The sequence below is a fragment of the Lathyrus oleraceus genome, chromosome 4, assembly GCF_024323335.1.
Source record: "Lathyrus oleraceus cultivar Zhongwan6 chromosome 4, CAAS_Psat_ZW6_1.0, whole genome shotgun sequence".
Lineage (NCBI taxonomy): Eukaryota > Viridiplantae > Streptophyta > Magnoliopsida > Fabales > Fabaceae > Lathyrus > Lathyrus oleraceus.
Genome location: NC_066582.1, coordinates 341,817,440 through 341,841,914, shown reverse-complemented (window position 1 = coordinate 341,841,914; position 24,475 = coordinate 341,817,440).

Sequence of the window (24,475 nt, the reverse complement as noted above, 5' to 3'; positions counted from 1 at the left end):
GTCTCCGGCGAAGGGTTCTCTCGATTTCTACATCAAAAGGAAATTCATCCGAGGGATCTCCTCGCATAAACAAATTAGTGAATGAAATTATATAAATGATAGAAAAATAATTTTATTACAGAGCAACAAAATTTTAATTGAACTAAAATTAAACTCTATATTTTGGCAGTCCCCAACAACGACGCCAAAACTTGATTGAAAAAATAACAAGTGTACTATTTTGCCTTTGTAGTAATAAAGGGGAAATTCCCTGAATGTCGATCTCAAGGACTGCGCATTAATATCGAGTTCAAATCATTTTTCAATTAAACAAAAACTAGTGTTGGGGTTTTTAAATTCAAACTTATAAAAATAAGGGCAAATAAAATAAACACTGTAAAAATAAGGGTTTCAAGGAAAAAAGGAACATGTCAGGGAAGGTGTATAATTTGTCCCTGTCACAACTCTGAGTCACTATTGTATCAACAAATATCAATTGGCTACTACCAGTTCTCAAGGGTATTTTCTCCCAAGTACTTGGTGAGAAAACCTTTAATCATTCAACCCTAATCTCCATGTTCATAGAAAATTACCAGTGAAATTAAGCCTTATTATATCAAGAATCCTCTGGTTCATACAGGGTATCCATAGTCCTAGGTGATATCTATTGTAGACTAATCTTATGAAAACCTCATCAATGACGGTCCAACCTAATTGATAATCTTCCGGTCTCCGAATTCCTTGATCTTTGTAATTCTCGATCATCTGAAAATTCTCTGTGCTATGTTTTCTCCTCGCTCCCCAGTGTCCCCTTTTCCATCATAGAAAATCTTCTCATATAGTGAAAATCCCTCAGCATTGGTTGGAAATCCCCAGAAGACCCTTGCTGCTCAAGTTCGGATAAAAGCCCAAAAGTGAAATATTTTGCGCCTGGGGAGACATGGCCCGTGTGAGCTGACACAAATGGTCGTGTCAGGCCCTTACCTTGGCCTTCATCTTCAGTTTCATCCCAGGTGGGATGACATGGCCTGTGTCAGCTGACATGGGTGACCGTGTCAGGCCCTTGTCTTCCTTCTCCTTGCAGCTTGTTCAGGCCTTCAACCTGACATGGCCCGTGTCAGGTGACGAGGGTGGCCGTGTCAGGCTTCCTGAAACTTCATAACTTCTATCCTCGAACGTCAGAATTCTCGACTTTCTTGCACTGAGTCAGTTGGGTCTTCTACTTGGACCTGGAGGGAATAAAAACAGACAACCAAAGCATAAAATCCAGAAAACACGAAATAAAACTAAAAATTGATAAAATGATTAATTAACTTATAGAAATAAAAACTAACTTGAAAGGTAACAAAATGCGAACAAAGTATTCTAGAATCCTTGGCTTCTTGTCGAAGAAGTGATTTGAAAATACAGTAGAAATGTTGACCGATCAATTTCCATGCCTTCTTAAACAACTAACTTCAAGCTTTGAGTAATTTAATAAAGAGGCAATCAAGGACACCTTATTTTGAGTTCATATGACCACCCCTGTGCTTTGAAATGCAAGGAAAGTTCAAGTACACAAGTTTACTCCAAGTGGTTTGACCAAAAGTCAACATTTTGAAGTCAGGGTTCCAAGATTCACAACTCCTTCAATTCTCAACATTTTTGAATGATTATTTTTGCATAGGACTCTTCAAAAAATCCTTTAGAACTTCTCTTTACAATAAAGAGTCAATTATGCTTAAAGGATCATCAAAAATTTGGAGACATTATAGGTCATTTGTGGACTTAGTGAAATTTGATCTATTTTCAAGTGACTTTTTCTCAACTTTCCAAGATCATAACTTCTTCAATATTCAACATTTGAGGCTGATTCTTTTTGCACAATATCATCTATGATACCCTATAGAAGTTTGCTTTAAGGATCAAGGTCAAATTATGCTTGGGAGGCAATGGAATTCATTGAGACGTTACAAGTCATTTTCAACCATGGAATACTTGAATCTTTATAAGTTATATGATCAGATTTTCATGCCAACTTCAACATGACATAACTTTGTGCTCAAACATCCAAATGCAAAATTTCTTGGCACATTGTAATCTTTTCCCCCATTGGGTTGAACATGGTAACTTGGAACTGAAGAAATTACCATTGCCCAAAATTTGAACTTCACTAATCTCAATTCCAAGCCAAATTAGCATATGTTTTGGACCTAAACAAGTTTAAACAAGTCTCCAGAAGTTAATTGATCCTTGAAACACACCATTTGGATGAGTTTTGATGAGTTACAAGTCACACTTTTCTCACATTCGGATCAAATTCGTTTTGCACGAATTCAATATCATTCCACACATATTTGGATCTAAACACATTTCCTATAAATAGAGGAAGCTATTGCATTCATTTCCAAGCTTTGGAGATCCAAGAAATCCCTACTGCAACTTGAAATTTTCCAGAAAAAGTTAACTATCGCGTTTTGAGTTTCAGCTTGTTTTAATCCAATTTCTTGATTCCATTAGCATCTTCGGAAGCCTCTGAAACTTTTACAACAATTACCAAGCTCTAAGACCTTCGGAAGTGCTCTAACCAGATCGAGCTTCATCAACTTCTGATCACCATCTGGACAAGGTAGTTCTGAGCATCATTTGAACTTAAGTAAGTTACCACATTGTAGTCCTTCACTCACTGGTGTTTTCCCCTAACTTATTTGATGTTGATTGATCGTGTTCATCATTTAATTTTATTTTTCGTGGCTTGCTTGTTTCTGAAGCTTCTCTGGAATTCCCTTTGTTCAGTTTATATAAATGAATTTAGAGCATAATATTGAATTCAGGATGAGAAGAGGATCACAATGGTGGTGGTCTCGTGTTCTGAATTTACCAAACAATGAAACTCCGGTGGGAGCTCACCGAAGAAGATGATCGGAGTGTTCCAGGTCGTCTGAGTTTGGCGATACACGTTGAATAAATGAAATGTTGTGATTGGTTGAATTTGAATTGGATTCTGTGTGCTGCTTGTAGCGCGTTCCATCGTGCATCATAATCCGAGGAGTGTTCGATCTGCCACGTCAATTAATGAGGCGTGATCCAATGCTCAATGTTTTTTTTTAATTATTTTTAATTTCTTTTTCTTTTAAAATTCGTAGTAATTTCATTTTCTTCCAAAAAATCCCAAAATAATTTCTAAAATTCTTTTTATTTTTCTTCATCTGATTTTTATTTTTCCATATTTTATTTAATTGATTTTCTATTTTTCATGAATTTTCTCTTTTCTCCTTTGTTTTAATTGGTTTAAAAATATTTTTCTGCATTTTTAAATTATGAAAAATTTATTACATGCTTCTTATTTTATTTCCAACTTCCATAATTTTCTTGGCCATTTATTTGGTGTTTTGAAGGACTTTATGGATTTTTCATTTTATTTCTATTTTAAAATTCATTTAAAAATACTTTTGGTGCATTTATATTTCATTTAATTGCATTTTATATTTGTGTGACCTTTGTGAACTTCTGTTGGCCTTGGATCATGATGGTTTTAGATCATGAGTCTCATCAAATTAATGGATCTTGGGTGTTGATGGGGTTAAAACCCTAATCCACCAAATTGGATGATCGATTTTGATGATAACTTGATCAAACTTTTGATCCAATTTGGGTGTGCCCTCTCTTGTCATCTTCTTATTAATCTCCTTCTTTTCCCTTTGATCAATTAGATGGTTTGTCCATCTTGTTCATGATATTTGGATTGGTACTTGATGAACTTTCATCATTTCAAATCAATCTCCTAATTGATCATGGATTATTTAAGGTACTTTGGATTGATGCACAAGTCTGTCCTAAGTGTCATGAAGTATGTATTGAAGTAATGAATCATCCTTCCAGTCTTTGTGCTTGATCATTCCCTTTCTTTCTTTTCTTGTGTGACATGACTTTAGGAGTATGATTTACATATCATTTCTCTAGCATGTATTAACACTAACATTATTATTGAACGACCTCAAATAGTTGTGACTTCTACATAAGTCCAAATACGATTGCTTAACATAGCGTTAAATTTGTCCCAAAAGCAAAAGGCATTTTTATAAGTGAGATTGTAAGTCTCCTACTCCTCATGGTATTGTGTGAAAATGTTGCTTCCTTTTTATTTGTGGGAGCTAGTAGCATACTTGTTGATTTTATCCGAGTTGAAGCCCTTCTCATAATGATGTATAGGTTCATGTTTTCATGTTTGTGGGTGATTAGTTGAGTATTCTCCAAAGTATGATCAAACCATCTTTCATTTTGATTATTAACATCATTGCTAACATTTTACTTATATTAACTTTTACTTCAAAGTCATTTACTTTATGCTCCTTTATTTTATGTCATTTACTTTATACTTTATGTTTAGCATTCCATGTCATATTATTTGTGATTATGTCATTTGTTCTTTGTCCATTTGGACTTTTATTTTATGTCCTTGTAAAGAAAATATTAATAAGAAAAAACCTAAAAAAGAAACTTGGTTCTCCTTATTCATGTACATGTGGTTACTATCCTTAGCAATGTTGCGGAGTTATGGATTTAGAATTAGGATCTTGACATTTTCTTTGAGACTTGTGACTTGAGACCTTGGGATTCCTATGATACCTTTGATTTTTGGACTTCTTTTGGAGACTTGGTTGAGTTACTTTGGTTTCATCTGATACATGGATTAATATTTGCTTATTCTAGCTTGGTTGAGGCTTAATCCAAAGGAAGGAATTATTTCTTAACTTATGTCATGAAGCTTGCTATTTCTTGGTTAAATATTTCCTCCCTAGCTTTTACTTTATACTATAGGATAATCTCTTCTTCTTCTTCTTCTTCTTCTTCTTCTTCTTCTTCTTCTTCTCTATTTCTTTAGTTTTCAAAATCTTATTGATTTCAAACATGAACCATTTTCTCAATAAACCTTAACTTTTGTCAAGTGATATTCAAAACCCTTTTCCTAATAATGCTAATTCATCTTAAGCATATTTAGACCAATTTCAAAAGACTTAAAAAATACATAACTCATTCAAACTATTTTGTGCCCTTGGTGCACTTTTCCTTTTAAAACCTTTCTTAAAAGTTTAGATATGAGTCATTTCCATAGTTGAGATATAATTCTACTATCCCCATAGTATTGATGATAATTATTTTTCCATCTAAGAGAGCTAATGGCATACTTGTTGATGCTTATCCAAGTTGGAGCCCTTCTCATAATGATGCAAAGATATCATACTTGTGGGTGACTAGTTGAGTATTCTCCTTAAAATGACAAAATGTCTTTGTATAAAAAAATGAATCAAAGAAAACACCTTTGTTATTTTTACCATGAACTACGAGGTTTTGATCCTCCATTGCACTTTGTTGGTACGTAGGCATGAGACTTCAAAAGGTCTTGGCAAACACAAAAATCATGAAAAAACATTTTTTCCCATCTCTCCAATCTTTTACAAACAACACCCTTTTCAAACTAAAATATACACATTTTAAAAGAGGTTACCATGGAGTACCATGCATGTTTAGGGTGCTAATACCTTCCATTTGCATAACTAACCCGCATACCCTTATCTACTTATTTAGTTTTGATTTAAAACTTCTTTGGGTTTTGTTCGTACTTTTTCCCCTTTCCTTTGGAGTTAAGTTAACTAATAGCTTAATCTCAAAATTTTTAACTCTACACCTTTGAATTGAGAGTTGTTTGTCTCACTGGCAAACAGTTAGTTCCCTTTGTTTTTGGCCCATCCATATAGTGGTTACATGCCTCAGGCTCCCCACATATTGGTTCACGCCAGTTTTCCTCCTGGGTTCAGATTTCATTCCTTTTTAGAGTCAAACAATATAATCCTTTGGTTCAAACCATATTTGTTATCACACTTCTTTCACCTCCCACCATTAGTTCTACGAACTACGTAGCTCTGAAATCCTTATTGCACTATAAGGATATGTAGGCATGAGGGCCCTAATCCTCACTGAGCACTTTATCTATTCTCTTCCTTTTCTTTTTTATTCTTTCCTGAGTAACCTTTAGATATAACATCCATCCGAGCAAAGAACAATCAAAATGGTTCCCGTTGAGTACAACGAATGTGAGGGGTACTAATACCTTTCCCTTGCATAACTGACTTCCTTACCCATTTTCTCTTCCCCTGGGTTTTATCGATGTTTTCCCTTTCCTTCGAGAATAAATAAAATTCGACGGTGACTCTGTTGTACCTTCGAGCGTGCGATGCGTTCAGGTATATTTCCTCTAGCTTCAAATGCCAACATCGATGATGGATGGCCTACACACTAACATGTCTACTTTTAGTGATAATGCAATGGTAATTGTGTCATTGTATAACTCACAAAATGCCTCAATGTTGACCATCAATAATATGGTTCGACCGAGAGGGACATGCTATATCCCTAATGAACACCATCATTGAATACCATTTCCATGATGGCTATGAGGCAACAAATGGACGAGAGTAAGATGGAGTTGGCTAACACTCCCACCCAATAGATGGGGACCATTTTCAACTTGTTGATTACAAACACAAACCAAATCTATGAACTATTGGAAAACCAAATGGCGCAAATAGATGATTTTTTTGGCACACCCCAAATTCTTCCTCGACCAACTCCCCGGATATCAAATGTTGGGCAAGTAGAAACTCCTGAAAACAGGATGGTCTAGCCAAATGTAGGCCAAAATAAAGGATTTCGACCTGAACTAGTCCAAAATAGGGAGGAAGTAGAATGCTTAGGTCAAGAAAATCCTAGACCTCTGATGTTTCAGAGGAACTAGGATGCGAATTAAGTTCTTCATAGTGTTTAGCAAAACAATTTTGTTGGGTATAATAACATAGTCAATATGGTCAAACAAATATTGCCCAAAATAGCCTTAATGTGGGACTCCACATGCCTAACTTCATTCCCCTTTGTCAGAGTATGTTCAACAAACGGAGTTATCCAGGGAATGGAAAGTCCCCAAATTCACTAAGTTTGCTGGCGACACTAGTGAGTCGACGGTTGAACATGTCGACAGGTACCAAACTGAAGTTGGTGACATTGTGAACAACGAGAATTTGAAAATAAAGTATTTTCCAAATTCATTTACAAAGAACGCCTTTACTAGGTTCACCACACTACCTCCATACTCTGTGTAAACAGAGTCAGTTAGAGAGACTGTTCCATGAACAGTTTTACATAAGTCAGTCGAAAATTAGTTTGAAGTAGTTGGCTAGTGTTAGGCGAAAGGTACCTGAATCAATTGATGATTATCTAAATAGGTTTATACTTCTTAAAGAAAGATGATTTATGCAAGTCCTTAAACACGGACTAGTCGAAATGGTTGCAGGTGGCGTGGATTATTCCATTAGGAAAAAGTTAGATACCCAATACCTTAGGGACATGGCACAATTGGCAGATATGGTTTTCCAGGTCGAACACTTGAAAGTTGAAAAAGCCAGAACGAATAAGTATCATAAAAAAGAGAAAGTTGATTATGTAGAGGTAAACGATTACTCGTTAGACATAGGCGACGAATGTAACAAAGAGAGTGAGGTAAATATGGCTGAAATTAAGCCAAGACCTCCTAGGTATGCAAGTTGCTGAAGTCGTCGAACGAAAAAAATCTTGTCGAGCTCAGCAAGAATGATAAATTTGTCGCTAAAACTTATACTTACGATATAACAAAATGCAATGAAATATCTGATTTGTTAGTTACAAATGCACAAATTATAGTGTTTCAGGGCCTAAAAACTCCTCTTTTAGAACAAATAAAAATGAGAGGTTTTTCTAAGTACCATAACTTCTTGGGTCATAAGACTTCTCAATGTGTTCTTTTCAGGGATTTGGTGCAGAAAGCGTTGAAAGAGGGAAGACTCCTATTTAGCGAGAAGCCAAAGACAACGGTGAAGGTGGACTCTTACCCAATGCAGCCCAAGGACGCTCACTATGTTGATCCTATGGAGATCTTAATGTTCGAAGCCACTAAAGGTTTCAACATGGAGGCCTACAAGGGTGAGCAAATCTCTATTATTGTTGATGCTGATATGCAACATGTATACCCCCAAGCTGAGGAGGGGTTAATAGATTTTCTTGAGTGCTGCAAGCTGAACAACTCCAAGACAATGCTATACCCAAGGTGTAACGCGACCTTTGATGAAGAGGCGGAGAAAAAACTAGAAACCACCAAGATATATGATCCCTTAAGGAGCGAAAGAGGAAACTAAACTACAAGGTTTGTATTAAACAATAGAGGTTCCCCTCGTAGGAACGAGGAATATAGGAGGCAATTCAGACAACCTTATCAAAGGAACTTTTATCCACTAACGAATGTACCTACGAACAAGTGGGTGAAGTCCTTGAATCAGAAGGGGAAAGCATCCCAAATAGAAGGAGATCGACCCTAAATTGGGGGTGCCAGATCAAAACAACCAAAATATATCGAAGGGAAAATCTCACGTTCCCCAGACCTACAAAGGAAACAACCCGATGTCGCGTACTCAGTGGAGGCATCACTAGAGGAAAAAGATGCTGAGAGGGAATCCTTCACAAACAAGCACGAATCCCATGAGGAGAAGCGCACCACAACTACGTCGAAGGCTCAAAGGAAGCCTTACTCGAAGAATCCAAGCGAGGAAAACAAAAGGGTGGAAAACTAAAAGCCATCTATGAGGGTGGCGCATTGGGCCAAAGATGGCTCCGGGGCGAAGGTGAAAATGTCTGAATACATACCTCAATCAGAGGACGAGGCCCTAGAGTACACTTCCCATCTTGAGGAGAAGGCGCCATAATATACACCTCAGCCGAGGACAAGGAGCCATAGTATAAAACTCAATCAGATGATGAAATGGTCGAAGATAATTTCGACATAGAATCAGTGGACAAATTACAAATCAACTGTGGTAATAGTATCTATAATGCGTGCTGAATATGATAGGGTTTTAGAGGTGTCTAAGGATGAGGAAAACTATGTATATGCCTGCTGAATATGATAGAATCATTTCGTTCGTGTTGTTAAACTTTTTTTTTCAATACTCGTTTGTATTGATTCACTTGTCTGTGCCAATTCTTTCTTTTTTCAACACTCGTTTGTATTGATCCCCGACAGTCACCTGTTTTGATCCTCCTTTCTTTGTAATACTCGTCTATATCGACCTCTGACCCCCGTCTGTGGTGCTTTTATTTTCCATTTCCTATGGAATAAATAAAATATGATCTTGACTCAGTATTTTTCGCGTAGTGACAGCTGGCGACTTTGCTGGGGGATTGTTTCCTTAAGCAAGCAAAACCTAGTATAGGTTGCCTTCCTCACATGTTTAGGTGTTTACCTTTTTGCATTACTTGCCTTATTCATTGCCTTTTTCTTTTAATTTTCATGCGATATCTGTTATGTGGCTCCTATGTTGTGGTATTGATGGATACAACCTTGATTCCAAGAAACCTTGTGCGAAGGACTCTCTACCCAAGCCTACAGTGAAAACTTGAAATACGAGAGGTTGAATAGTATGAGCCACCAAGAAACTTTTCTTGTAAGGGTCGATACGATAACCTCGCTTGGAGTAGATTCTTTTGAGAATATTGATAATCGTCAAGCTTTTGGCATAAGCGGTCAATGTTTTCATTAGGATCCATGACTCTAAGGACATGTGTAGAACCTTGAACCTTTGGAAAACTAGGAATGATGGTTGCATAGTACGGGTCCCTGAGAAGCTTTTCTCATGAGGGTCAGTACGAAGATCTCACCCATAATAGATTCATTTGATAAAGTTATCGACCGACAAGCTTTTTCCATAAGCGGCAAAAAGTCATATGAATCCATGACTCCGGGGTTCCTTTTTATAACCATAGATCATACCCCGTGAGATCCCTGATATGGAAAGTAATTAGTGTTATCCTCCATCCATACCTCGAACTTTTGGATCCATGTGACTGAATTTTGTTCATTCACTCATTCATGCATTTAGGAATTATAAACGATAAAAAATATAATATTCATGCATCGTTTTGCATATCATGAAACAAAAGCCAGAAAACTTTCCACTTTTCCTTTCTGTACAGAATCATCCACAGTCAAAACTGACTTCCCAACATCCCTACAACATGCATAATAATAAAAAGCTTCTCATGGATCAGCTGGAGCAGAACCAAGTTATTGTTAGGGAAGATATGACCATTGTGAAGGCCCAGATGGTTCAACTTATGGAAGCTATGCAAGCTTTAGCCAGAGATCAGGAAGAAGTGAGACAAGCTAACCTGAGAGCCGCTGCTGCTAACCCTGCTATGATACATCCAATGAATCCACTAGGAGAAATTTGTACCCATGTTGTGGTTCAACCTCCTCCTGAAAGAGGTCCAGTGTATCATAATGTTGCGCATACATTCAACATCCCTGTCAATGGAAGGGCTTAACCTAAGATTACAATCATCAAGATGCTTTCTTTACTATAAGGTTTGATTCAGTTTATGACGTTTTTGGTCCGTCAACAGCTGGGATAGACGCAAGGTTCCGTATCATGGAGGACATGATGAAATCTCTCCAAGGACCAGATACCTCTGGGATGGATGCTACCGAAATCTGCCTAGTACAAGGTGTGAAAATTCCTGCTATGTTCAAGGTTCCAAACATTGAGAAGTATCAAGGGGTCACTTGTCCAAAGACCTATATTCAAGACTTTTGCATAAAGATGGATGCATATTCTGATGATTAAAAACTCTTAATGCTCTTTTTCCAGGATAGCCTTAGTGGGTCTTCTCTGGAATGGTATATGCAGCTTGAGCGCACATATATACAAATTTGGAGGGAACTCGCTGAAGCCTTGCTAAAGCATTATCAGTACAATTCAGACATGGCGCCAAATTGGACTCAGCTCCAAAGCCTTGTTCAGAAGCCGGATGAATCATTCAAAGAGTACGCCCAACGCTTGAGAGACTTAGCTGCCAGGGTTCAACCTCCTCTTCTAGAAAGAGAATTGGTAGACATGTTCATGAGCATCCTTCAGGGGCCTTATCTTGAAAGGATGGTTGGAATTACTTCCTCAGGATTCTCAGACCTGGTCATTGCTGGTGAGCGGATTGAGAACTGCTTGAAGATCGACAAAATCCAGGATACAATAGTTATGGCTAACGGAGCAAAGAAATCCCAGTCTGGATTCCGGAAGAAGAAGGAAGGGGAGAGCAATGTTTCCACGACAACCAAATGGGCAGATGAAGCTTACCAAATGCCTTACTATCAGGTGGTAGCAGTAGCACCAAACCCATATCAGCAGCCAACATGTGTTATTCCTACTGGTCCTCCACCAATGCAATATCAACAACCTTACTCTCCTCAACAGAAAAATCATTATCAACAAGGGAAACAGAAACTGATGCAACTAGAAAGAAGGATAAATCTGGTCCCTATGTCGTACAATCAACTACTTGCTCACTTGTTTCGAGGCTCGTTGGTGCAATTAAGGGAACTAGGACCTCCTCCAACACCTCACCCTCAGGGCTACGACGCCAATGCTAGATGTGAGTTTCATTCTGGGGAACCCAGGCATACGGTCAAAAATTACAAAGCCCTAAAGCATAAGGTTCAAGACCTCATCGAGTCAAAGGCTCTCTCGTTCATGCCAAATGTTCCAAACATAATGAACAACCCCATGCAGGCAAGCACGTCTGCAATTCCATAGCCAGAGAAGTGGTAGATCTAAATATGTTGTGTCTGTAGGACTACTCCATCAACTTCTGCAAACACCAAGACCCTAACCTGTGGGAAGGAATAAGGCTGATCACGCCAACAATCATTTATTTTTCCAATCATTTTCATGTGTAATTGTCTTGGTTGTCATTTGTATTATTCACATGTAATAAACTTATTTATTTTTTTTAAATAATAATGACATTGAAATAAATATGCATTTTTTGAATCCATTCATTTGTGTACACTAATATTTTAATCATCAACGTCAAACTTTTGTTCAAGAGAAATCAAAAGGAGAATGATGAATTTAAAAAACACGAGATCATTGCATGTATGTGTAGCGGTAAATTCATGATCATCAAACTATGGATAAGCTAGAGATCAAATAACAAGAGTCACCACCATGCTTTTATTGTTTCCAAGGGAAAAGGGAACAAGTACGAACAAAACCCAAAAGTAAGAAGTTTTCAAATCAAAACTAATAAAATGTCAAAGATTACAGGTAAGAGGGTTGGTTACACAAAGGGAAGGTGTTAACATCCAAAGTGTCCTAGGTACTCCTAGGGAGCCCTTTTTGTGTGCATATGTATTTGGTACAAAATGATGTTTACAAACAAATAGAATGGGGGGATGAGAAAAGAATTCATTAATTATATTTTTGTGTTTGACAAGACCTTCGGACTTGTGCCTACGTACCAACATAAAATGAGGGATCAAAACCTCGTACTTCGTGATACAAATTTCAAAACGGATGCATTGCTTTTAACAAAAATTAAGTTTGAAAGGCACAAAGACCTAAAAATGGTTTGAATGAGTTAGTTCTTTTTGGCTTTTTGAAAGTTTCAATCAAGTATAGTTAATTTTATTTACAAGTTTGATTTAAGAAAAGAAGTTTGAAAATGCAATGGCATAAGGCCAAAGTTTCTATCTTTTTGCAAAATGTTCAAAGTTTAGAACAAAATAAGTTCAATCAAAGAAGATTTTGAAAAGGGAGGGAGAGATTTTGAAATTAAAGAAATGGGGAGAAGATGAAGAGATCAATCCTATGCATAAAATTAAAAGTTAAGAGTTGAAAAGATCTGACCAAATGGTGTAAGAACAAAAATTGTTCTACAACAGATTCCAGGATTTTGATGATAACAAAGGATGAAACCAAAAATGGCACTCTAACAAAAAGTCTCTAAGTGTGCAGGACTGTAAACAAGAAGAAAGGAATCTGATCGCGTCATCAGATACAGAATCAAATCAGATACAAATTACCAGAAGATCAGAAGCATCTGAACTAGAAACGCGCTCTAGAAGTTCTGACTCTGAGCAAAACAGCATATCAGAACATCAGAAGCATCTGAAGAAGAAGCGCGCTCTAGAAGTTCTGACTCTGAGCAACAGTATATCAGAAATTCCAGAAGTCTCAAGATCATCTGAAGACAACAATGGATATCTAAAAGATGAGGACTATCAGAAGCTCTGAAGCCATATCTCAAGATCTCAGTCTAACAGAGTGACGCAGACTCTGATAATGGATTTCCTTATCCAGAAAGAGTAACGACAACTTCCACTTCAAATGGAAAGAAACTATAATTGGAAAGAAGTTATTCAGGGAGACAAACTTGTTCTGGCAAGAAACAACGAAGTTATGGCATTAAACTCTCGTCAAGACTAAATATCTGCCATTACTACCAACGGTTATGTTTCACCTCTATATAAAGAACGGCGAACCTCTTTGAGAGATACACCTGAACGCACAAAATTACTCAACTCTCTTTCTAATCTTTCACGAGCTTTTGCTCATTACGTGAAAATTCTTATCTGCTCTAATTGCTGTAATACTTGCTTTATCCTAGAAGCACTCTAGATTACAAATTCTATTTTTATCTCAATTGTTTTAATTCCTCAAGTGACTCTGTGCAATCTGTATACTTGAGAGGACTAAGAGATCCTTCTCTTAGACGTTGGTTGTAATAATCTTTCAAGATTAGTGGATTAAGTCCTTTTTGAAGGCGAAATCACCTTGGCCGGGTGGACTGGAGTAGTTTTGTGTTATAAGTGAACCAGTATAAAATCTTGTGTGATTTTATTTTGCAAGAAGCGCTTATTTTCCAAAACAATTCAAACCCCCCTTTCTTGTTTTTCTCACCTTCAATTGGTATCAGAGCTTCGGCTCTGTTATTGATTTTCCAATCAAACACTTAACCGTGTAGAGAGATCCAGAACGAGAAAAACTATGGCCCAGACAAACGTATGAGACAGTTACAATGCTAAGCCTCCTGTCTTTGATGGAGAGAAATTCGATTCTTGGAAAGATAGAATTGAAAGTTTCTTTCTAGGCTATGACGCTGATCTCTGGGACATTGTCACAGATGGATACACACCTCCTGTAACTAATGCTGGAGTTGAAGTTCCCAGAAGTAAGATGACAGATGATCAGAAGCGCGTATTCAAGAATCATCACAAAGCCAGAACAATACTTCTCAATGCCATATCCTATAATGAGTATGAAAAAATCACCAACAGGGAAACAGCTAAAGATATACTTGATTCTCTGAAGATGACTCATGAAGGAAACTCTCAGGTCAAAGAAACAAAGGCTCTGAGGATATGGATGACTCTGAACAGGAAGATTCTGATGATGAAGAAGAATTGTCCCTTCTGACCAGAAGAGTTAAACAACTCTGGAAAAAGAGGAACAACAACTTCAGAAGACCAAGACCCAGAGGGGATCGATCAGAATCAACCTCAAAAGGTAAAACTAACAAAGATGTTACTTGTTATGAATGTAAAGAAACAGGTCACTACAAGAATGAATGCCCCAAGCTAAAGAAAGACAGCTCCAGAAAAGAAAGCTTCAAGAAAAATCCCCTCAGAACCAAGAAGGGATTAATGGCTACCTGGGATGATAGTGAATCTGACTTATCAGAATCTGACGCTGATGAACAGGCCAATGTGGCGTTCATGGCTACCACATCCAGGAACAATTCAGATGAAGAATCTGAATCAGAAGAGGTATTCACTGAACTCTCTCGATCTGATTTAGAATCATGCTTGTCTGAAACTCTTAGCTCATATCAGAAACTAAAACAAAAATTTAAAGCTATAAAAGGCTGTCTTGAAGAAAAATTTGAAGAATGTGGCAAACTTGAGATGACAATTTTAGAACTCAAAGATGAAAACAAAGTTTTAGCATCACTAAAAGATGCGGCAAATAAAAATTGTTTAAAACTAGAAGAAGCGTTATCTCAAGCTCCACAAACTTCAAATACGATAATTTATAAATACGAAAAAGCCTTTCAAAAGTTTCTGAAAAATGGGATAGGAAGGAGTGTAATGGCATCCATGATTTATGGAGTCAGTCAGAACAATAGAAAAGGAATTGGGTATGATCCTAAGGAAGATAAAACTTCTACTAGTGACCAACTTAAATCTCCATTTTCATATAACTATACACACACACAAGAGCAAAAATTTGAAAATGCTAGAAAACCCAAAGTGATAAGAAACTCTGGGAAAACTAATCAAAAAAGACCCAAGAGACTCTGGGTACCAAAAGATAAGATTGTTTATGTTGCAGATATCTTATGCAGCAAAGTTCAAACACCAGTCATGGTACCTGGACTCTGGATGCTCGCGACACATGACGGGAAGAAAGTCTATGTTCCAAAGCCTGGAACTTAAAGACGCTGGATTCGTAGGCTTCAGAGGAGATCAGAAAGGAAGGATCAGAGGCTCTAGAACTATTGGTAATGGTACTCTTCCCTCTATATCTAATGTCCTTTACGTAGAAGGATTAATGCATAATTTTTTATCCATAAGTCAATTAAGTGATAACGGTTATGATGTGATCTTTAATCAAAAAACATGTAAAGCCATAAATCAAAACAATGGTTCTGTCTTATTCACAGGCAAGAGGAAAACCAATATTTATAAAATTAATCTTTCTGATTTAAAAGAACAAAATGTGAAATGTCTGATGTCTGTTCACGAAGAGCAATGGGTATGGCATAGACGCTTGGGCCACATTAGCATGAGGAAACTATCTCAGCTAAATAAACTCGAGTTAGTCAGAGGCCTACCTAAACTGAAGTTCTCTTCAGATGCTCTATGTGAAGCATGTCAGAAAGGAAAATTTTCAAAAACATCTTTCAAAAAGAAAACTATTGTTACTACCTCTAAGGAAAGAAGTACGGACTAGTCATTGTTGATGATTTCAGTCGCTGGACATGGATGAAATTCCTAAAACACAAGAGTGAGTCTCACTCCGTATTCACTAGTTTCTGCTCCAAAGTGCAAAAAGAATTTGACTCTAAAATTGTCAGAGTCAGAAGTGATCATGGTGGGGAATTCAAAAATAAATCCTTTGAGGAATTATTTGACTCTAATGGAATATCCCATGATTTCTCCTGCCCTAGAACTCCACAACAAAATGGAGTTGTAGAGAGGAAGAATAGGACACTCCAAGAGATGGCCAGAACTATGATAACCGAAACTAATGTGGCTAAGCACTTTTGGGCCGAAGCTGTAAATACAGCGTGTTACATTCAGAATAGAATCTCCATAAGACCTATTCTGGAAAAGACTCCCTATGAACTGTGTAAAGGAAGGAAACCAAACATTTCATATTTTCATCCATTTGGATGTTCTTGCTTTATTTTAAACACTAAAAAACATCTGAACAAGTTTGATTTCAAAGCACAGAAAGGTATTATGTTAGGATACTCAGAACGCTCTAAAGGCTACAGAGTATACAATACAGAAACCAAAATTGTGGAAGAATCAATTCATGTCAGATTTGACGATAAGCTTGACCCTGAAAAGTCAAAGCTAGTTGAAAATTTTGCAGATTTAGAAATCACTCTTGCAGGATCTTGAAATTCTAGTTATCAGACTTTAGATGTCACACAGGTTGTTATGACATCCAATTCTGCACAGACAGGAATTATGCCGAACTTAAACGTAAGTGCAGTAAATAACACAAGTAATTGTTTACCCAGTTCAGTCCAACATGACCTACATCTGGGGGCTACCAAGCCAGGGAGGAAATCCACTATTAGTAGTATCAATTCAAAGCTAAACTCACCCGTTTACAACTTATCACTTAATCCCTACCCAATGCAATTTCAATCTTACACTAAGATCAGAGTTCCTACTCACTCCCCCTCAATCATCTCAGCGATTACTACCTTTAATCAATATTAAAGACAATTTGAAGTCACACTTCAAACAACTCTTGATTGTGCTTCACAGCTTTAATCAAGATACACAGCACTCACGCTTAAAAGCTTTGAGCGACACAACACTTACAACTCAATGAACACCCTATGCCACAACAATCATCTACTTGATAATGGCTTGGCTTACAAGATACGTCTCATACAAGACTCACAAAAATACAGCAGTGAAGTATGATGAACACACAAAATCTTCACGCCTCAAAATCCCCGAAACTGAATGAAGGAACGCCTTCCTTTTATATTGCAGTACCTGGGCTTTTGCACCTGTATTCTCCTGAATTTAAGGTCACGCGAGTTCCCATAAATTCAACATTTAGGTTACTAACAAATAGGCTATTTGTTAGGTTCATTAAATGTAGCTTGGTTGTTGATTTCCTAGATTTTCTCTCAGCTGTTGAATCCCTGAAGAATAGCCTGAGAAAAGCTGAAACAGAAAACTGAACAACCTACAATATAGCATATGCTGTCAGGAATGAATGTCACGACATTCAGCTTGACATCAAGGTCCATATGCTGAGTCTGTTTTTCCAGAAAATAGACTGTACAATTTTGCTGACCTGTACATGATCAAAATGACCATACTACAGTAACAACTTACATTAATAAATGTCAAAGTGTCCAATTTAACATTTACACATTTGCCTTAAGTTAGTTATGTTATTCTCTTGAAGAACAGACTAAGTAACATGCTGAAGTATAGCAGAACACCACTCTGTCTAATGTTCAGTAGCTGCTGTCAATGATGAATGTCATAACATCCAGTTTGACATTCAGTCAGTAGGCCTTATGCCAGGTCTGGTCTTTCCTTGATAACCAGACTGGAAATAAATACTAAGTTCTAACTGAACACCAGCTGTTCTATTCCTTAGTATCTGCTGACAGGTATGAATGTCACAGCATCCAGTTTGACATTCAATAAATCCTGTGTTAGCTAATCCTGCAGTAACTACTCAAGTGTGTCATGACATCAGTCAAGACATCAGAGTACAGTTAGATATTCTAACCTACAATGTAGTCACATATACTTACCATGTCATGACATCAGTCAAGACATTAGTAACCAGCTAGTGTTTTACCATATAATGCAGCCAATTAAGCACCTACAAACTCCCCCTTTGGCAAATTTTTGGCTAAAACACTTTGATCCCCATAACAGAGTTCATAGCAGCGGAATCACACACCTAGCCGGAAATAAGCCTAGCTAATACACTCAGAGTGGCAGCACACTCACACACATGGAAGTTAAATAAAAACTTCACAAAGCAGCACACATACAGAGGAGCAGAAGTTAAAAAAACTTTAACACACAGCAGCATACAAACAGAAGCTAAATACACACTTCATCACACATCAGCTGCAGTAGAGGAAAACTTCAATCTGTCATGAATGAGAACCTGTTTTAACAAAGTTTAACTAAAGTAAACTTCTGTTGTCCTGGGGTATCAGTTGTCTCTCCCCCTTTTTGTCCAAAAATGTTGCCAAAGCAACACTTTAAATTACAGATCCACAAATAGTAAGTAGAATTACACAAATGACAGAAAACACACACAGACAAGTATTTAATCCTCAGCCTCATCATCAACCTCCTCTTCAGAGCTGGCCTCCTCCTCATCCTCAGAACTTTGCCTATCAGCTCCATCCGTGTCCTCAGCAGAAGTCTCCAATTGCAAGATGAGCTTTTCCAAAGCATGCTTTCTAGCCTCCAGCTCTTTGCAGGTCTCTTTGAGAACTACAATAACATCAGCTTTGTCTGGTTGGTTGCCAGCTTTGGATGTTTCTCCCGATGTCAAGACAATATCAGGGACATGCTTGCCCAGGAACAGTTTGTAGCTGAAGGCCAATGGACTCTCTCTTCTTTTCACAAAGTCATTATCTGTCAGGATGTGTGGAAATTGATTCAGCACAATGCCACATATGAGAGATGGAAAGGCAATGGGTCCCTTCACACTAAAACTCCCAGCATGTTTCATTGTCTGATCAAAGATGTAAGTACCATAGTCCACCTTTGCCTTGGTTCCCACTGCATAGATGAACTTTCCTAACATCACAGACACAGTTGACTTGTGATTTGTGGGTACCCAGTTGGCTGCTCCAACTTTGTGTAACATTGCATACTTTACACTTAGTTGACTGGCCACCAGCTTCCCTTTGAGAGGCCATTTCCGGACTTGCTTTGCTGTGATGACTTGACAAATTGTATTGTCAGTCACTTCAAGCTCTGGTTGCACTTCATCTGATCTTCCCAAATACAGATTTATCACTGAAGGGGAAAAGGTCACACACTTGCCACGCACATAGACCTTTCTGAATTCTCTGGATTTCCCATCAGCACACTCCTCGGATAGATTTACAATGAACTCCTTCACTAAGGTCTCATAGCATTTAGTGAGTTGAGTCACAGTTCTCATCAACCCTGCCTGTTTGATGAGATCCACAATCTCCTTACATTCTGTCATACCCCAAAATTTGCCCACTAATCTTATAAAACATTTCTCGAAGCACTCCGACTTATTCTGCAAGGCACTGACCTTAAAGGAACAAAAGGCCAGCTCACAACAGACCCACTCCAGAAAAGGCCCAAACTGGCTTGCTCGCTAGGCGAGCAATTCCTTCACCTAGCGAACCCTTCGTTATACCACTCGCCCAGCGAAGCACCCGATCCAGAAAAAAGCCCAAACTAGCTTGCTCGCTAGGCGAGCAACTCCTTCGCCTAGCGAAGCTTGCGATATATCAGAATTTTCGGGCTTCTTTCTGAGCCCATTAGGTCATCACAATCACTATAAATAGCCAAGTTTCAGTCACGAACAGGGGACGAAAAAAGGAGAAAGGAGAGCCCTAGCCAGCAAACCCTAACACTCACAGGAGGCAAACCCTGAAGGAACTCGGCGGCACCAAGGCCTACCTCTGCCCAATTCAATCCGATTTGCCGATTCAAAGTCGTAATTCAGTTGCAAACAGGTTTACATTGCTATTACTGTCTTATGTTCTTAATTTGCATATGAAGTTATGATCAAATTTATGAAAATATCTTAAGTTTGGCATGTGAACTTTAATATGTATCTGAATACCTTAAATGATTAACTATATAATTGCTGTAATGAAAGCCATAAGGCATAAAATTGGTTGAAATTGTACTGATATCAAAACCAGAATCCGCAGCAGCTCGCTAGCACATCGCTAAGCGAGCATGCAGCGAGTATTCGCTAAGCCTTCGCTAGGCGAGGCAGGAGCGAACGTGACAGTAGCTGACTTTTCTGTTCTGATTTTTTTCACTCATGTTTTATCATGCATCATTTATCCGACCTTATTTACTGTTGTGATCTTTTTGTTCTGGTGGTGTAATCCTCGATTGCACCCTGATTTGGTGTTCTGACATGTTTTGTTGAGTTTTGTAAAGGTTCACATACCCCAGGAAAGGATTGCTTGTTAGGTATCCCACTTTATTTGTGGGGTACCCTTATGGAGATTCACCCTGAATTACGCAATTGATTTTAATGTATTGATTTTTATAGCGAAGATCCACCCTAATGGCTTAATTGGTCTTAATGTATTAATTTAAATGCGGACCTAATTACCTACTTGATCACGGCTACCTAATTAATTGTAAAACTTTGCCTTTAAATAAGTGATCTCGGACCTCTCTTTGTTACCCTACGATTATGGTATTACGGTCATGTCCCGCGAATGTGGGGATGCACTTAGCAAAGACCCTTCGGTTAAATCATCATAGTCCCTCGAATGTTGCCTTTGTCCCTCGATGACCCTTCGGTGTAGCCTACGGTTAAATGATGATAGTCCCTTCGAATGCTAAGGTATCCTCACAACTGTTGCCTTCGATGACCAATCAATGACCCTTCGATGACCCTTCTACATCCAAAGGATGAAACTACTTACTTCTCAATAGTAAGGACAGTTTTACCCTCATAAGGATAGGAAATGCCCATAAAGACCTCGGATAGGTATAACTCTTAAGTGCTTATTCATAACCTAAAATATTTTTCGCACGCACCTCACACATTTCAAAACATCCCTTTTTTAGAAAATCACCACTTGGCATGCATCCATACTAGGATCATTGCCGAGTTATATTTTTCTAAACGACTTTCAAAGCTAAACGAGATAACCACTTTGTATACATTCATACGAGAATCATTACAAAGTTAAATTCTCCTTTTCAAAACATTTCCCACACATTTCTCAAACACTTTTTCAAGCTAGGAAAACACAAATGATTGAGCAATTAAGAGCCCATGGATAACCATGGATACAAAGGGTGCTAACACCTTCCCTTTGCATAATGTACCTCCCGAACCCAAAATCTAAATTAAGGTCTTTCCTGTTCTTTTCCACCTTTCCTTATTGGATAAAAGAAAAGTCGGTGGCGACTCTTGCTAACCGCGACATTGCGATTAAAAACACATTAAAGTCAGTTCACCGTATGACAGAACTCATTCCAATGCATTCTGAGCCAGTTCTCTCTCCAAGGCCAGCCTCTTGTGGTAGACATACTTCCACCTGTTAACACTGGAGGCAAAGTGGAAGGACACATTGTCAATGGGAACTTCTGGGACACTAGCAGCCAACTTGCTAGAAGACGGCTTCTTCCTGGATATGGATGTTGTGACATCACATGGGACATCAGATTCAGACTCCACCACCACAGCCTTGGTCTTCAACTTCTTGGGCACCTCTTTGCTCCAAGATTTGGTAGGTCCATGACCTTTCCTTTTGCGTGCACTCTCTGTCCCTGTTTGCTTGTGAGGAGTTGTCTCATCAACTTCCTTGGATGGAGACCTTTGCATCACTGTCTTTTTCCCTCTCCTAGTTCTGACCCTCTTGGCTATGCTAGGGATAACCGAGGCCAACAGTTCATTATCAGAGAACTCGTCCAGGTTGACTGTGTCAGCTCTAGGGTTGGCCTCAACATCTTGAGGGACACTTACTTTCTCACCTCTCACCTTGCTTACATTTTTGTCATTCTTAGGACCTTCTTCAGGTAATCTAGCCACATTTTCCCTTAACACAACTGCGGTTTCACGACATGCACCATCATCGGGTACGATAGTGTTCAAGGGAACAGAAACCCCAGGAACATTCTGATCCCCGGACAGAATCTTAGTGACCATAGAGGCAATGGCATTGTGCACATACCTCGATCCTTCCTTGGAAGGGTTGTCCAGAGCGATAGCTGAGGAGATTCTGGAGACCGTTTCTTTTGGTCTTCTTGCATGGGGCGACGTTGCAGCGTTGACACTAACTTCCTCCCGGTTGGGATTGCTGAACTCCGTGCTGTGAGAATCGGACATGGTGGTATAGGAGGTGGTATCAGATTGATGTGCCATGCTGAATATCTCAGAGGGAAGATGAACCGTTTCTTTGGAAGAGGGTTTGCACGAATGGGGTTTGAAGCGACTGGATATGAAACGCTTTATGCAAGAGTAAGGTCTATTAGATTTTGACCACTCAGAGCTCACTATTTGTTGTTTAATAATTTGACTTATTAAACAGTAGCTAACTAACTTCATTAGTTGCTATAACTTTTCAGACGCACGCATTCCCTCTTTGCCCTTACTATTGTCACACTCAGTAGCGTACAATGACATGACATTCCGGGTGACATTGTACCCTGTCTGCATCAAGTTTCTCCATACTAGGGATGACCACCTGCTACCACAACCTAGGTATTGAGTTTCTGCAGACGACAATAGTACACACCTCTGTCTGTCCCTTTTATCTACAGACAGATATGAGACTCTTCTCATAGCTCCCTTGGGAATGTTCTTCTTTATTCCTTTTCCCTGAAGGGGATCAAGTCTTCCATGCCCCAGCTTCCCTTCCTGGTCTCCCTTGAGAGTGTCTTTAGATTTCCATAGATAGCAATTATCTTTGGATCTGTCTCCTCTCATCACTTCTTGATTGCACTCATTCAACACCACACATCCTCCCTTGGTAAATTCCACCTTGCATCCTTGGTCACATAGCTGGCTTATGCTTATGAGGTTCACAGTTAGTCCTTTTACTAACAATACACCATTCAATTTTGGAGCTTCAGAACAATCCAGCTTGCCAACACCCTTGACTTCTCTTTTAGTTCCATCACCAAGTGTCACAAACTTGGTGGGAGGAGGATGCAGATTCACCACTAGGTTGCTCACCCCAGTCATATGCATTGAGCAGCCACTGTCAAGGTACATTCTTGTCCGATATGTGCCCTTGAAGATGTGTGAGCAAGGTTAGCAACACACTGTTGATTCTCAGGAGTGAAGTGATGCTTAGATACCTGCTGCTTAGGATTGCCCTGAGATGACTGCTTAGCCGCCCATGTTTGTTTCTTACTGAGGACATTATGCGTAGACACCTTCTTCTTAGGCCTACCTTGTGAGGTCTGGTTTGGGTAACCATGTAGCCTATAGCAGAAGGGTCTTATGTGACCGAATCTACCACAGTAATGGCATCTCCATCTCTTGAATTTCTTCTTCTGATGATTGCTCATTCTGGGTCCTCGATGTTGAGACATTGGATGTGACTTCCTTTGGGATTTCTGAACTTTAGCCTTTGGGCGTTTGCGTTCAGCTGAGGATCTTTTCCCAGAGCCTAAACCAGATGAGGTTCCAGACTTCTGTCCTATCTTCAGGATCTCTTCCACGGTGTCAGATCCCTTATTCAACATTTTGATGGATTTGGTCATTTGGTCTAGCTTAGAGATTAGCAAAGAAATCTCACTCTTCAGACCCTCTATGACTTTCAGCTGCTCTAGTTTCTCAGCTTCCAGCTCTTTGATGAGTTTCTTATGCTTTTCTCCTTGGATACAAACTTCTGCACTTTTAACACATAGTTCTTTGTATGAGGCAGCAAGTTCATCCAAGGTGAGCTCATCTCCACTTGAGTTATCCTCTGAGGCACAGACACTGGTCAGAGCAGTGACACGTTTGGCAGATTCTCCTTCAGATTCACTCTCAGTGTCTTCTTCTGGCCAGGTGACAGATAGCCCTTTCCTTTGCCTTATGAGAAAGGTAGGGCAGTCAACCTTAATATGACCATATCCTTCACATCCATGGCACTGGATTCCCTTGCCTTGGTTGAACCTTTCTTCAGAAGTTAATCTTTTTCTTATGTCAGACGGAATGTTCTTGACATTAGGTCTACCCTGTTGATCAACTTTCTTTATGAGCTTGTTGAACTGTCTCCCAAGCATGGCTAAGGTTTCTGATATACTTTCATCATCTTCAGTATATCCTGCTTCTGACTCTTCTTCAGCATTAGATACAAAAGCTACGCTTTTGTTCTTCTTTTCAGTATTCTCACACAAGCCCATTTCAAAGGTTTGGAGAGAACCAATGAGCTCATCCACCTTCATACTGCAGATGTCCTGTGCCTCCTCTATGGCTGTGACCTTCATAGAAAACCTTTTAGGCAAGGACCTGAGAATCTTTCTCACAAGTTTCTCTTCAGCCATTTTCTCACCTAGTCCACCAGAGGTGTTTGCAATTTCAAGAATATTCATGTGAAAGTCATGAATAGTCTCATCCTCTTTCATCCTCAGGTTTTCAAACTTGGTGGTCAACATCTGAAGTTTGGACATCTTCACCTTGGAAGTACCTTCATGAGT